Here is an 11,616-nt window from a genome sequence, read left to right as displayed (position 1 = left end):
TGACCTCAGCCGTTACAAGAAGCCACAATTTAAGCCATAATACACTGCCATACAACGAAATCCACTGACCCGGACTTCACTGCATAGTCTTTTTGCTTAAACTGTCTTGTCTCTTTGTTTATATGGAGGCTTACGCGAGATTCAGCCAGCCTTGTGCGGCAGTTATCGTCTTTCTAACTACCCGTTGGGTGATGTTCTCCTGTGTTTATCATTCAAGGTTGAAAGGTTAATGTCCTCGTATTTGGATGTAATGATAGTTATTCTCTGTTTGTCTTGTTCTAGATCTCAGTTCCAATACCATTTACTTGTATATAAGTATTAGTTTTCTTTTTTTCTTAGCGTCTTTTAATGTTTACACCCATTTAACAGCTCTTTTGACACAGGCAATTGCAAACCCTGACTTGTAAGACTTGATTTTGCATTGTACACGATACAGTTGTAACGATCTTTGCAATTTTAAGCCCCGCACACCAACATCAAGCCAAGCAGCGAGACGAAACGAAGAATATTTTGCCAGACACTTTTATTTTGACCGAAATATGAAAAGAATTATTCCCGAACCATTGATTTCTCTGCATCAGTTCAGCTGAAGGAAAGCGTTCCTTCACTTTCCCACCTATTTATTCTTTGATCCCTTTATCATAGGCTCTCTTTACTGCTTCTTGACCCCCTCTTTATCAGGTAACCCCGCAATCCATTTACCTGACCAGCCTGCCGCTTTATAATGGACACCACCTTCGTTGGAAGTCGGTCTATTCAACAGGAGTTTTGCCTCACCGTCAAACGCTTTTGAAATATCTTGTGTATGAATTCTACGGATTCTGTATTAAATTGAATGCCCAGACGACCAGTGGGTAGTCGTAAATTGGCTTCCAGTTGGATAGCCCTAGGGTAGGTCGGTCCTGGATAGACCAGTAGGTCCCAATAAGCTCGTAATATGAGATCATAAACCAAAACATTTCGAGAAAGTTGACAGTCTCTTGCGTTTTGATTTGTTTAGCAGCTAACACTGTTTAACCTTATTGTTTAATTAATTAATTTCATTCACACAAAACAAAGTTCTAGATTGTACCATATTACACACATTATGATACTACTCATTCTACAGATACTGCTGTTAAGCATAAACATTATGGATGTGTGCGTGTTAGATTTAATATAAACTGTCCTTAAAAATACTCAAGAAGAAAAGAAACATATTTCTTAAAATGTCTTTAATTCAATCACAGTTATTTGTGCAACTGTAATTTTGAAATATTTTACACATTTCTGAAATATAAAGCATAAATCGTTATTCTAAGCAATACCATAACCTAGAATGTATGTTAACATTATTTCCACCTGATCTGAAATCGCCTTCGAATTTTGCTACTAATTATTTTTTTCTTACATAGCATAAATGATCTTGCAACTATTCATGATAATATATAACAACATATGTCAAAATAATCTAAAAATAAATTTCAGTTTTCTAATGCGCTGTCCTCGTCGAAAGTGGAAAACTCAATGATTCATTCGACGTCTTCAGGAGCGTAATGTTAAATCCAAGCGTTGCTGATCTTGAATAAATCTTTTTGGCAAATGGCCCAATCTCTTGAAAGTATCCGGTTGGTCGGTTGTACACAAATCACGAAGGCTTCTTCATCAGGGATTCTGAAAGAGAGGGAGGCTCTTGTTTAGCAACCGTGAAATAAAACCAAGACATAGGCTTAGCATATTACTCTGCAAAATAAACGCAGATGTAGTAAAAAAAAAAAAAAAAAACCCAGTGTTTAAGTATTTATTAAATTTCTCTCTCTCTCTCTCTCTCGCTCTCTCTCTCTCTCTCTCTCTCTCTCTCTCTCTCTCTCTGAGTAAGCATCATACTTATGGAATGAGTACAAAATGAAAAAGGCAAACATGAGGAGCGTAACGCTGAAAAACTGAGCATAATATAATGTGAGTAACTATAAACAGAATATACATATGTATTGTTTATATGTATACATATATATATCTATTATATATATATATATTATATATAATATATATATATATATTATATATATATAATATCTATATATATATATATATATATATATATATATATATATATATGACCAACTCGGCTGTGTAAGTGATTATTATATATACAATTTAAATAAAAAAATTAAAAGATATATCAAAAGAATAAACCAAGAGAATTACTGTTAAGTGTAATTTCAAACAAGTGAACTCGAATCATAGACCAAGGAAGACAATGGAGAATGAGCTATGGCACCTCACAAGGTTTGAGAACAATGGTTATGATCCAACACCCTCAATAACTGTAGATACGTACACTCCAATCAATAAAGCAGACAATCACAAAAAGGTGGAATTGTTGCTGTCCCTTAGACTTTCTTACCTTAGAAAATTATGAAAACGATCGTTGCAAGTTGAATGGGAAAGCAGGCGTCATCACTCGGGAGACATAACGTCATAATTCAGGAGCTGTTTCATCGCCATCAGAGGATTGTGGGAGATATGACGTCACCAGTTAATGTTATCCATGGCTTTTCTTTCAGGGTTCTAGAAGTTCTTGTGCTGCTGGTATATTCATTCCTGTTCACTCCTACTCCAACTCTTGAGTCTTGGCAACATAAAACTAGTTTTATTTATTCATTTAGGTGCTTCTGAGAAGAAAAACAATCAACTTGAAAAAGCTGAAACATAAAATAAGATACATTCTTTCTATTAGCGGTTGGGACTGAAATATCACAAGCAATTATGACTATTGGATATACTCTGTTAGTATGATTTACGAAAGGCAATACTGAATTATTTTCAAACTGGATTTTCTTTTCAAAATATTCTTACCTTCAGTGAATATTATAAGTTAATTGAATTTCTAGATGACTCACGTGAATTTATATTTAAAGTGACTTAGAAATATAAAAACTGTTTACAAAGATTATACAAAAACCTTCATTCTCAATAGGACACGACAATGCATCTTTATCCACAAAACGAAGATATTTCTGAGAATGAAAAGTTTGAGAAGTAAAATGAATAAATGAATAGAGAGAGAGAGAGAGAGAGAGAGAGAGAGAGAGAGGAGAGAGAGAGAGAGAGAGAGAGAGAGAGAGAGAGAAAGTCAACTATAACGACGACATTTAAAATAATCAATCAGACTTAGTCAGAAATAATCTTAATTTGAATAAATATCTCGAGTTGTGATTTAAGTTATACCTTAAGATATTCAAGGGAAATTATGGACGAGGAATCGTAACAGAAGTGTGAAATGAAAAAAAATCCAGTGAATATAAATTGAAGTGATAAACGGTGTAATGTAGGGTTAATCATTATGTTAATATTCAACAGAAACGGATAAAAAAATAAGAGGAAAGGCGGAAAGAAACGAAAAAGACTGGCACATGCATGCACACACACACGCAATTACACACACAACACATACATATTATTAAATATATATATATATATATATATATATATATATATATATATATATATATATATATATATAGTATACATGTGTGTATAAGTATAGAGAGTCTGAAGGAACGACTGGAGCAAAAAAGGTATCAGGCACAGTTGGCGTAACAGACAGACAGACAAACACATAAACATACACTTTATTCCACAAAAAAGAGAAATGTAGAAAGTAATCATGCAAATAAGTAAATTAGACTGAAAGATGAAAAATTAACCTAATAAACCTAATCAAAGATAGGACAACTTCAGCCTAGAGAGAGAGAGAGAGAGAGAGAGAGAGAGAGAGAGAATCGAACCTTTCACTGTAAAGTCAGCTGAATGGGGAGGATTACAACGAATCATGCAATGGCAGAGAAAGTGAAATTACATATAACTTTCTAAATAATTATGAAAATAAGTATGAAATAAAGGAGAAAGTGAAAGTACACGAAAGATGAATGAAACGACTCAAACAATTACACAAATGAGATCTAGAACATGCATTTAGCCAAATGAGAGAGAGAGAGAGAGAGAGAGAGAGAGAGAGAGAGAGAGAGAGAGAGAGAGAGAGGATTTTACGGAGATTGAAAGGAACAGGCCAAAATTATGAAAATATCTTTTAGATTAAGAATTAAGAAAAGAAAAAATCACGAGAAAGAATCGTGGTAAGAAGGGGAATAAGTAAGTAAGAAAATACGACAAGAAACTATAGAATGGATGAAAGTTCAAAGAATAAAAAAAGAACAGGAAAAGTAGCAAATGAAAATAGGGTAATGACAGGTAGACGTTAAAGATAAGATAAAAGGGAAAGGGTAAAGGCAATAAAGGACAAAAAAAATATTATTTGAAATAAAAGGGAAGGAGGGCGTAAAATAGAAAGAAAGTAATAACAAGTCGTAAATAAACATAAGACTAGTAAGTGATCAAAGGATTTGCAGAATTGAAAACAAGAAGAATCCATGCAATAAGGAAAGCGCAAAAATAAAGTTGGAAATAAAAGCAGAAACCGAAGGGATGCAAGAAAAATAATTATTAGAGATATACAAGTATGAAAATGTGAGACTTAAAAAACATGCATATATGAAAAACATGAATAAAAAGAATGTAAAACACTGACATGGAAAGAAGACCAAGAGCAAAATTCAGAAGTACCTAAGCAAAACGGAAAAGTAAATGGAAAAAACTGAAAATAAAATTGACATTTAAAATAAGTAGAAAGTACATATAATAAGATGTAAAAGCAAAATGCGTGTAAGAACATAAAAAGACATGACAGAGGAGAAAAGGAGAGAGAAAAATCTCAGAAATAAAAGAGACACAAAAATAAGAGGCTTAAAGACAAGCACACTGAAACTGAGATGAATGAGGCATGCAACAGACATGAAAAGGCCAATGTATTTTGAAACGAAATGAAATAAAGGTTTGCAAGACAGAAAACACATGCAATGGTAGTAAGAAAAGCTAAAGCTTTAAAGAAACCTAAATTAAAGAAAGGGCCTACAATGTTCAGATTAAGTCATATTATGCTTAAAACTTCTATAGCATGTTAGAAGCTAAAATGGAAGAAGACATATAAAAGGAAGGAAGAAATGTTATATTAGAATTGAAAATGGAAGAAAGGGCATATAAAAGGCGGGAAGGAAGACTAATGTATGTTACAAATTAGAATGGAAAACAGACATGCAATATGGGGAAGATAGGTTAAAGCATGTTGTAGGTGACAGAAAAGATGAAAGACCAATAATAAGCTAGAAAGGCTAGGGCACATTAAACTTGAACAAGGAATAAAGGGCATGCAAAGCCAAGAACAAAAGCTAACTCAAATGATGGATGAAAATGGAAGATAGGGTTCGTAATGGCAGGGAAAAAAAGAAGAACTCATGTAATAAATAAAAATGAAAGCTACAGCACATGTTAGCAGGAAGAAATGCTAAAGAATGTAAGAATAATGAAGTAAGCAACGAGAGATAGAAAGGCTGAAGAATAACAGAAATGAACATAGAGGAAAGATAAAAGTAACAAATCAGAAGAAAAACTAAAGTATAAGAATGATGACAATAATGAAAGGATATTCAGTTGTGGGAATAAAAGGACAGTTCATATAAGTAATAAAACATGTATGGAAGGACATGCAAAAAGCAGAAAGAAAAGTTAAGTTATGTTAGAAATTGAAAATAAAAAAAAGCTAAAGTAGGTTAAAGATGAAAAAAGAAAACTTATGCAATAAAATAACAATGAAGAAAGATTAAAGCATGTCGTCAACGAAAATAGAAAGGGAATGCAATAAGAGGAAAGAAAAGCTGAAGCATATTAAGAATGACAACAGAAAGGTCATGTAATAAGAGAAAGGAAAGGCTGAAGCCTATTAGGAATGAAAACGGAAGGGGCATGCAATAAGCGGGAAGACAGGCTAAAGCCTATTAGGAATGGCAACGGAAAGGGCATGCAATAAGTACGGAAGGAAGAAAGGCTAAAGCCTATTAGGAATAAGAAAACGGAAAGGACATGCAATAAGCAGGAAGAAAAGGCTTAAGCATAATAGGAATGCATACGGAAAGGACATGCAATAATCAGGAAGAAAGATTAAAGCCTATTAGGAATGAAAACGGAAGGGGCATGCAATAAGCAGGAAGAAAGGCTAAAGCCTATTAGGAATGAAAACGGAAATGACATGCAATAAGCAGGAAGAAAGGCTAAAGCTTACTAGGAATGAAAATAGAAAAGGCATGCAAAGAGCAAAAAAAGGCTAAAGCATTAAATAGGAATGAAGAAACAATGAAAAAAAAATAAGGAAAGGGAATGAAAATGGGAGAAAGAAGGGCTGAAGCAAATATTATGGTAATGAAAACGAAAGGGAATGGGAATAGGGGGAAAAGAAAAAAAGGCGAATCATATACGGAATGAAAAGAGAAAGGGAATGCAATAGGAGGAACGAAGGTTGAAGCATATTAGGAAAATGAAAACAGGGAAAGTGAATGCAATAGGAGGAAAGAAAAAAGGCTGCAAGCATATTTAAGGAATGAAAAGAGAAAGGGAATGCAATAGGAGGAAAGAAAGGGCCTTGAAGCATATTAGGAATGAAAGAGAAAGGGATTGCAATAGGAATTGAAAAAATGGTTGAAGCATATTTAGAAAATTGAAAGAGAAAGGGATGCAATAGGAAAGGGAAAGAAAGGCTGCCGGGCAATATTATGGAATGGAAAATAGGAAAGGGAATGCAAATAGAGGAAATAAGGCTGCCAGCTATTTGGAATGGAAAAGAGGAAAGGGAATGCAAAATAGGAGAAAGGAAAGGATTAAGCAATCTTAGGAATGGAAATAGAAAATGATGCCAATAGGAAGGAAAGAAAGGCTGCCGCATTATTAGGAATGGAAAAGAGAAAGGGAATGTCAATTAGGAGGAAAAAAAGGAAAGGCTTGAAGCATATTAGGGAATTGAAAAGAAAAGGGAACGGGAAATGCAAATAGGACGGAAAGAAAGGCTGAAGCCATATTAGGCATATTAACAGGGAATCAAAGGAAAATGAAAGAAAGGGCTGCAAAGCATATTATGATGGAAAGAAAGGAAGGGAATGCAATAGGAGGAAAGAAGCTGAAGCATATTTAGGAATGAAAAGAGAAAGGGGAATGCAATTAGAGGGAAAGAAAGGCGAAGCAATTTAGGAATGGAAAGAGAAGGGAATTCCAATTAGGAGAAAGAAAGGCTTATGGCAATATTTAGGAAAATGAAAATATAATGGAAATGCAATAGGAAGGAAGTAAAGGGCTGCGCAATATTAGGAAATGGGGAAATAATGAAAGGAATGCAATAGATGAATAAGCCTTCCGCATTATTAGGAAATGGAAAATAAGGGAATGCAAATATGGGAAGGAAAGAAAGCTGCAAGCTATTAGGAATGGAAATAGAAAGGTAATGCATAGGAAGGCAAATAAAGCCTTGAGGCAATATTAGGAATGAAAAGAGAAAAGGGAATGCAATTAAGGAGGAAAAGAAAGGCTGAAGCATAATTAGGAATGTAAATTAAAGAAAAGGGAAGGGAATGCAATAAGGAGGAAAAGAAAGGCTGAAGCAATAACTTAGGAATGGAAAGAGAAAAGGGAATTGCAATTAGGAGGAAAAGAAAAAGGCTGCAAGCATATTAGGAATGAAAAAGAGAAATGGGAAATGCAATAGGAGGAAAAAAGGTTGAAAGGCATTAATAGGAATGAAAGAGAAAGGGAATGCAATTAGGAAGTTAGAAGGCTGCAAACATATTAGGAAATGGGAAACGAAGGGAAATGCAATAGGAGGAAAAAAGGAAAGGCTGAAGCATATTAGGAAAGAAGAGAAAGGGATGCAAAATTAGGAAAGGGAAAAAAGTGAACAATATTAGGGAATGGAAAGAAAGGAAAGGGAATGCAATTAGGAAGGAAAGAAATGCCTGAAGCCATTTATTAGGTAATGAAAAATAGAAAGGGAATTGGCAATTAGGAGGAAAGGAAAAAATGGCTGCCCGCATATGTCGGAGGGAAAGAGAAAGGAGTGCAATTAGGAAGAAAGAAAGGCTGAAAAGCATATTAGAAAGAAAAGGGAAGAAAGGGAATGCAATAGGAGGAAAAGGCTGGCCGCATATTAGGCAATGAAAAGTTAAAGGGAATGCAAAAATGAGGAAAGGAAGAAAGGCTGAAGCCAATATGAGGATGGAAAGAGGAAACGGGAAATGCATAGGGAAAGGGAAAGGCTGAACATATTAGGAATGAAAAGAGAAAGGGAATGCAATAGGAGGTAAAGCAAATCTTGCAAGGCAATATTAGGTAATGGAAAAGAGAAAGGGAGTGCAATAGGAGGAAAGAAAGGCGAGCATCTTAGGAAAGAAAGATAAAGGGAATTGCAATATGGAAGACAAGGGCTGTCAAAGGCTATTAGTAAATGGAAAAGACAGGGAATGCAATAGGAGGAAAGAAAAGGCTTGCAAGCATATAGGAAATAAAGAGACAGGGAATGGCAAATAGGGAAAAAAAGGTTTAAGGGCAATTATTAGGAGAAACGAAAGGGAATTCAATAGGGGAAAAAAAAGGAAAGAAATTGCTGAAGCATTTATTAGGTAATGGAAAGAACAGAAAGGGTAATTGCAATAGGAAGTAAAGGAAAGGCCAAAAAGGCATTATTAGGATGAAAACAAGAAAGGAATGCATAGGAGGAAAGAAAGCTTGAAGGCAATATTAGGAAATGACAACAGAAAGGGAATGCAATAGGAGGAAAGAAATGGCTGAAGCATAGTTAGGAAATGAAAACAGAAAGGGAAATGGGAACTGAAGAAATAAGGCTGAAGCATATTAAGGGAAAAGGAAAAAAAAAGGAAAGGGGAATTGCAAATGAGGAGGATAAAAAGTTGAAGCATATTAGGGTAATGGGAAAGAGAAAGGGAATGCAATAGGTAGGAAACAAAGGCTGCAAGCATATTAGAATGAAATAGAAAGGGGAATGCAATAGGAAGGACAGGCTGCAGCATTATTAGGAAAGGAAAGAGAAAGGGAATGTCAAAATAGTAAAGGAAAGAAAGGCTTAAGCATCTTAGGAATGAAATGAGAAAGGGAAATGCAATAGGAAGGAAAGAAAAGGCTGCCAGCATTTAGGAATTGAAAATAGGAAGGGAATGGGCAAACTAGGAAGGAAAGGGAAAGGCTGCAAAGGCATATTAAATGAAACAAAAATTAATGCAAATGGAAGAGGAAGAGAAAGGCTAAAGCAAATATTAGGAATGAAACAAGAGGGATGCCAAATTAAGGAAATGAAACGAGAAAAGGTAATGCAATTAGGAGGAAAATAGGAAAGCTGAAGCCATATTAGGAATGAAAAGGAAGAAAGGGATGCAAAATGGGAGGAAATAAGGCTAAGAATCATATTCTGGAATGAAAAGAGAAAGGGAATTCAATAGGAGAAAGAAATGGGGCTGAAAGCATATTAGGGATTACAACAGGAAAGGAATGCAAATAGGGGAAAGAACGGCCAAAGCATATATAATTAAAAACAGAAAAGGTATGCAATTAGGAGGGAAAGAAATGGCTGAATGCAGTTAGAATTGCAAACAGAAAGGGGAATGCAATAGGAGGGAAGAAAGGCAAAGCATATTAGGACTGAACGAGAAAGGGAATGCATAGGAGGAAGAATGCTGAAGCATATTAGGAATGAAAATAGAAAGGGAATGCATTAGGAGGAAAGAAAGGCTGCCGCATATTAGGAATGGAAAAGGAAGAAAGGGAATGCAAATAGGAGGAAAGAAAGGCTGAAGCATTATGAAGAAAAGAGAAAGGGAATGCATAGGAGGAAAAGGCTGCATCATATAAGGAATGGAAAAGAAAAAGGGAATGCATGGAAGAAAGACAGCGAAGCATATTAGGAATGGAAAGAGAAAGGGAATGCAATAGGAGGAAAGAAAGTCTGAAGCTTATTAGGAATGAAAAGAGCAAGGGGAAATGCAATAGGAGGAAAAGAAAGCTGCAGCATAATTAAGAAATGGAAAGAGAAAGGGAATGCAATAGGAAGGAAAGAAGGCTGAAGCATATTAGGAAAGAAAAGAGAAGGGGAATGCCAATACGGAAAGGAAAAGGCCTGCGCAAATATTAGGAATGAAAAGGATAAGGGAAATGCAATAGGAGGAAAAGAAGGCTGAAACGGCAATTAATATTGGAAATGACAAGAGAAAGGGAATGCAATTAGGAAAGGAAAAAACGGTTGAAAAAGCAAATATTAGGGGAATGAAAACAAGAAAGGGAATGCAATAGGAGGAAAGAAATGCTGAGCATATAGGAATGAAACAGAAAGTGGAATTGCAATATGAAGGAAGAAAGGCCAAAGCATATTAAGGATGAAAACAGAAAGGGAAATGGGCAATGGGAGAAAGAAGGGCTGAAGCATATTAGGAATGAAAACAGAAACAGGGAATGCAAAATAGGAGGAAGAAATTGCTGAAGCTTTAGGAATGAAAAAAAGAAAGGGAATTGGAATAGAAGGAAAGAAAGGATGAATCATATTAGGAAAAGAAAAGAGAAAGGGAATTCACGAGGAGGAGAAAAAGGTTGGAAGCATATTAGGAATTGAAAGAGAAAGGGTAATGCAATAGGGGAAAAGGCTTGCAGCATATTAGGAATGTGCAAGAGAAAGGGAAGGCAATAGGAGGAAAAGGCTGCGCTATTAGGAAAGGAAAAAGAGAAAGGGATGCAATAGGAGGAAAGAAAAGGCTGAAGCAAGCATATTAGGAAGGAAAAGAGAAAGGGATGCATAGGAGGGAAAGAAAGGCTGCAGCATATAGGAAATGAAAAGGAAAGGGAATGCAATGGAGGAAAGAAAGGGCTGCAGCTATTAGGAATGGAAATAGAAATGAATGTCAATAGGAGGTAAAGGCTGCGCATATTAGGAAATGGAAGGAGAACAGGAATGCAATAGGCGGGAAAGAAAGGCTGAAGCAATTAGAAGAAAATAGAAAGGGAATGCAATAGGAGGAAAAAGGTTGAGCATATTAGGATGGAAAAGAAAGGGAATGTAGCCAATAGGAGGAAAGAAATGCTGAAGCATATTCGTGATTGCAAATAGATAAGGATGCACATTGATGGACAAAAAGGCTCCGCAATATTCGTAATGGAAAGAGAAAGGGATGCAATAGGAGGAAGAAAGGCTGACAGCATATTAGGAATAAAACAGAAAAATTAATCAATAAGAGGGAAAGTAAAGCTAAAGAATATTAGGAATGAAAAAAAAGAGGGAATGCAATAAAGAATGAAAAAGAGAAAGGGAAGCAATAGGGAGGAGAGAAAGGCTGAAGATATTAGGAATGAAAAGAGAAAGGGAATGGGCAATGGGAGGAAAAGAAAGGGCTGAACAATATTAGGAATGAAAAGAAAGAAAGGGTAATGCAATAGGAGAAAGAAAATTGCTGAAGCATATTAGGAATGAAAAACAGAAAAGGGAATGCAATAGGAGGAAGAAAGGCCAAAGCATATTAGGAATGGAAAACAGAAAAAAAAAAAAGGGAAGAAAATAGGAGGAGGAAGGAAAGGCTGAAGCATATTAGGAATGAAAACAGAAAAGGGAAGCATAGGAGGGAAAGAAAGGCCAAAGCATATTAGGAATGAAAACAAGAGAGGGAATGAAATGGAGGAAAAGAAATGCTGAAGCATATTAGG

General features: G+C 35.4%; 1 protein-coding gene across 7 annotated transcripts in view; it reads right to left on the bottom strand.

Annotated features, from left to right (window-relative positions):
• Positions 1-1,199: 1,199 nt before the first annotated feature.
• The window catches only part of LOC135201459 (uncharacterized), a 206,380-nt gene continuing 195,963 nt past the window's right edge, over positions 1,200-11,616 (bottom strand). For 5 of the 7 annotated variants that reach the window (XR_010311543.1, XR_010311540.1, XR_010311544.1 and 2 more), the window contains exons 7-8: positions 2,387-2,684; positions 1,200-1,653 (exon numbers count right to left, since the gene is read on the bottom strand). The gene's annotated coding sequence lies outside the window, so the exon portion shown is untranslated. The remainder of the gene's footprint in view (positions 1,654-2,386; positions 2,685-11,616) is intronic. The other 2 variants (XR_010311541.1, XR_010311545.1) reach the window with 2 other exon arrangements.

This window comes from Macrobrachium nipponense, chromosome 28 (genome assembly GCF_015104395.2).
Source record: "Macrobrachium nipponense isolate FS-2020 chromosome 28, ASM1510439v2, whole genome shotgun sequence".
Lineage (NCBI taxonomy): Eukaryota > Metazoa > Arthropoda > Malacostraca > Decapoda > Palaemonidae > Macrobrachium > Macrobrachium nipponense.
This window is presented reverse-complemented; position numbering and strand designations above follow the sequence as displayed.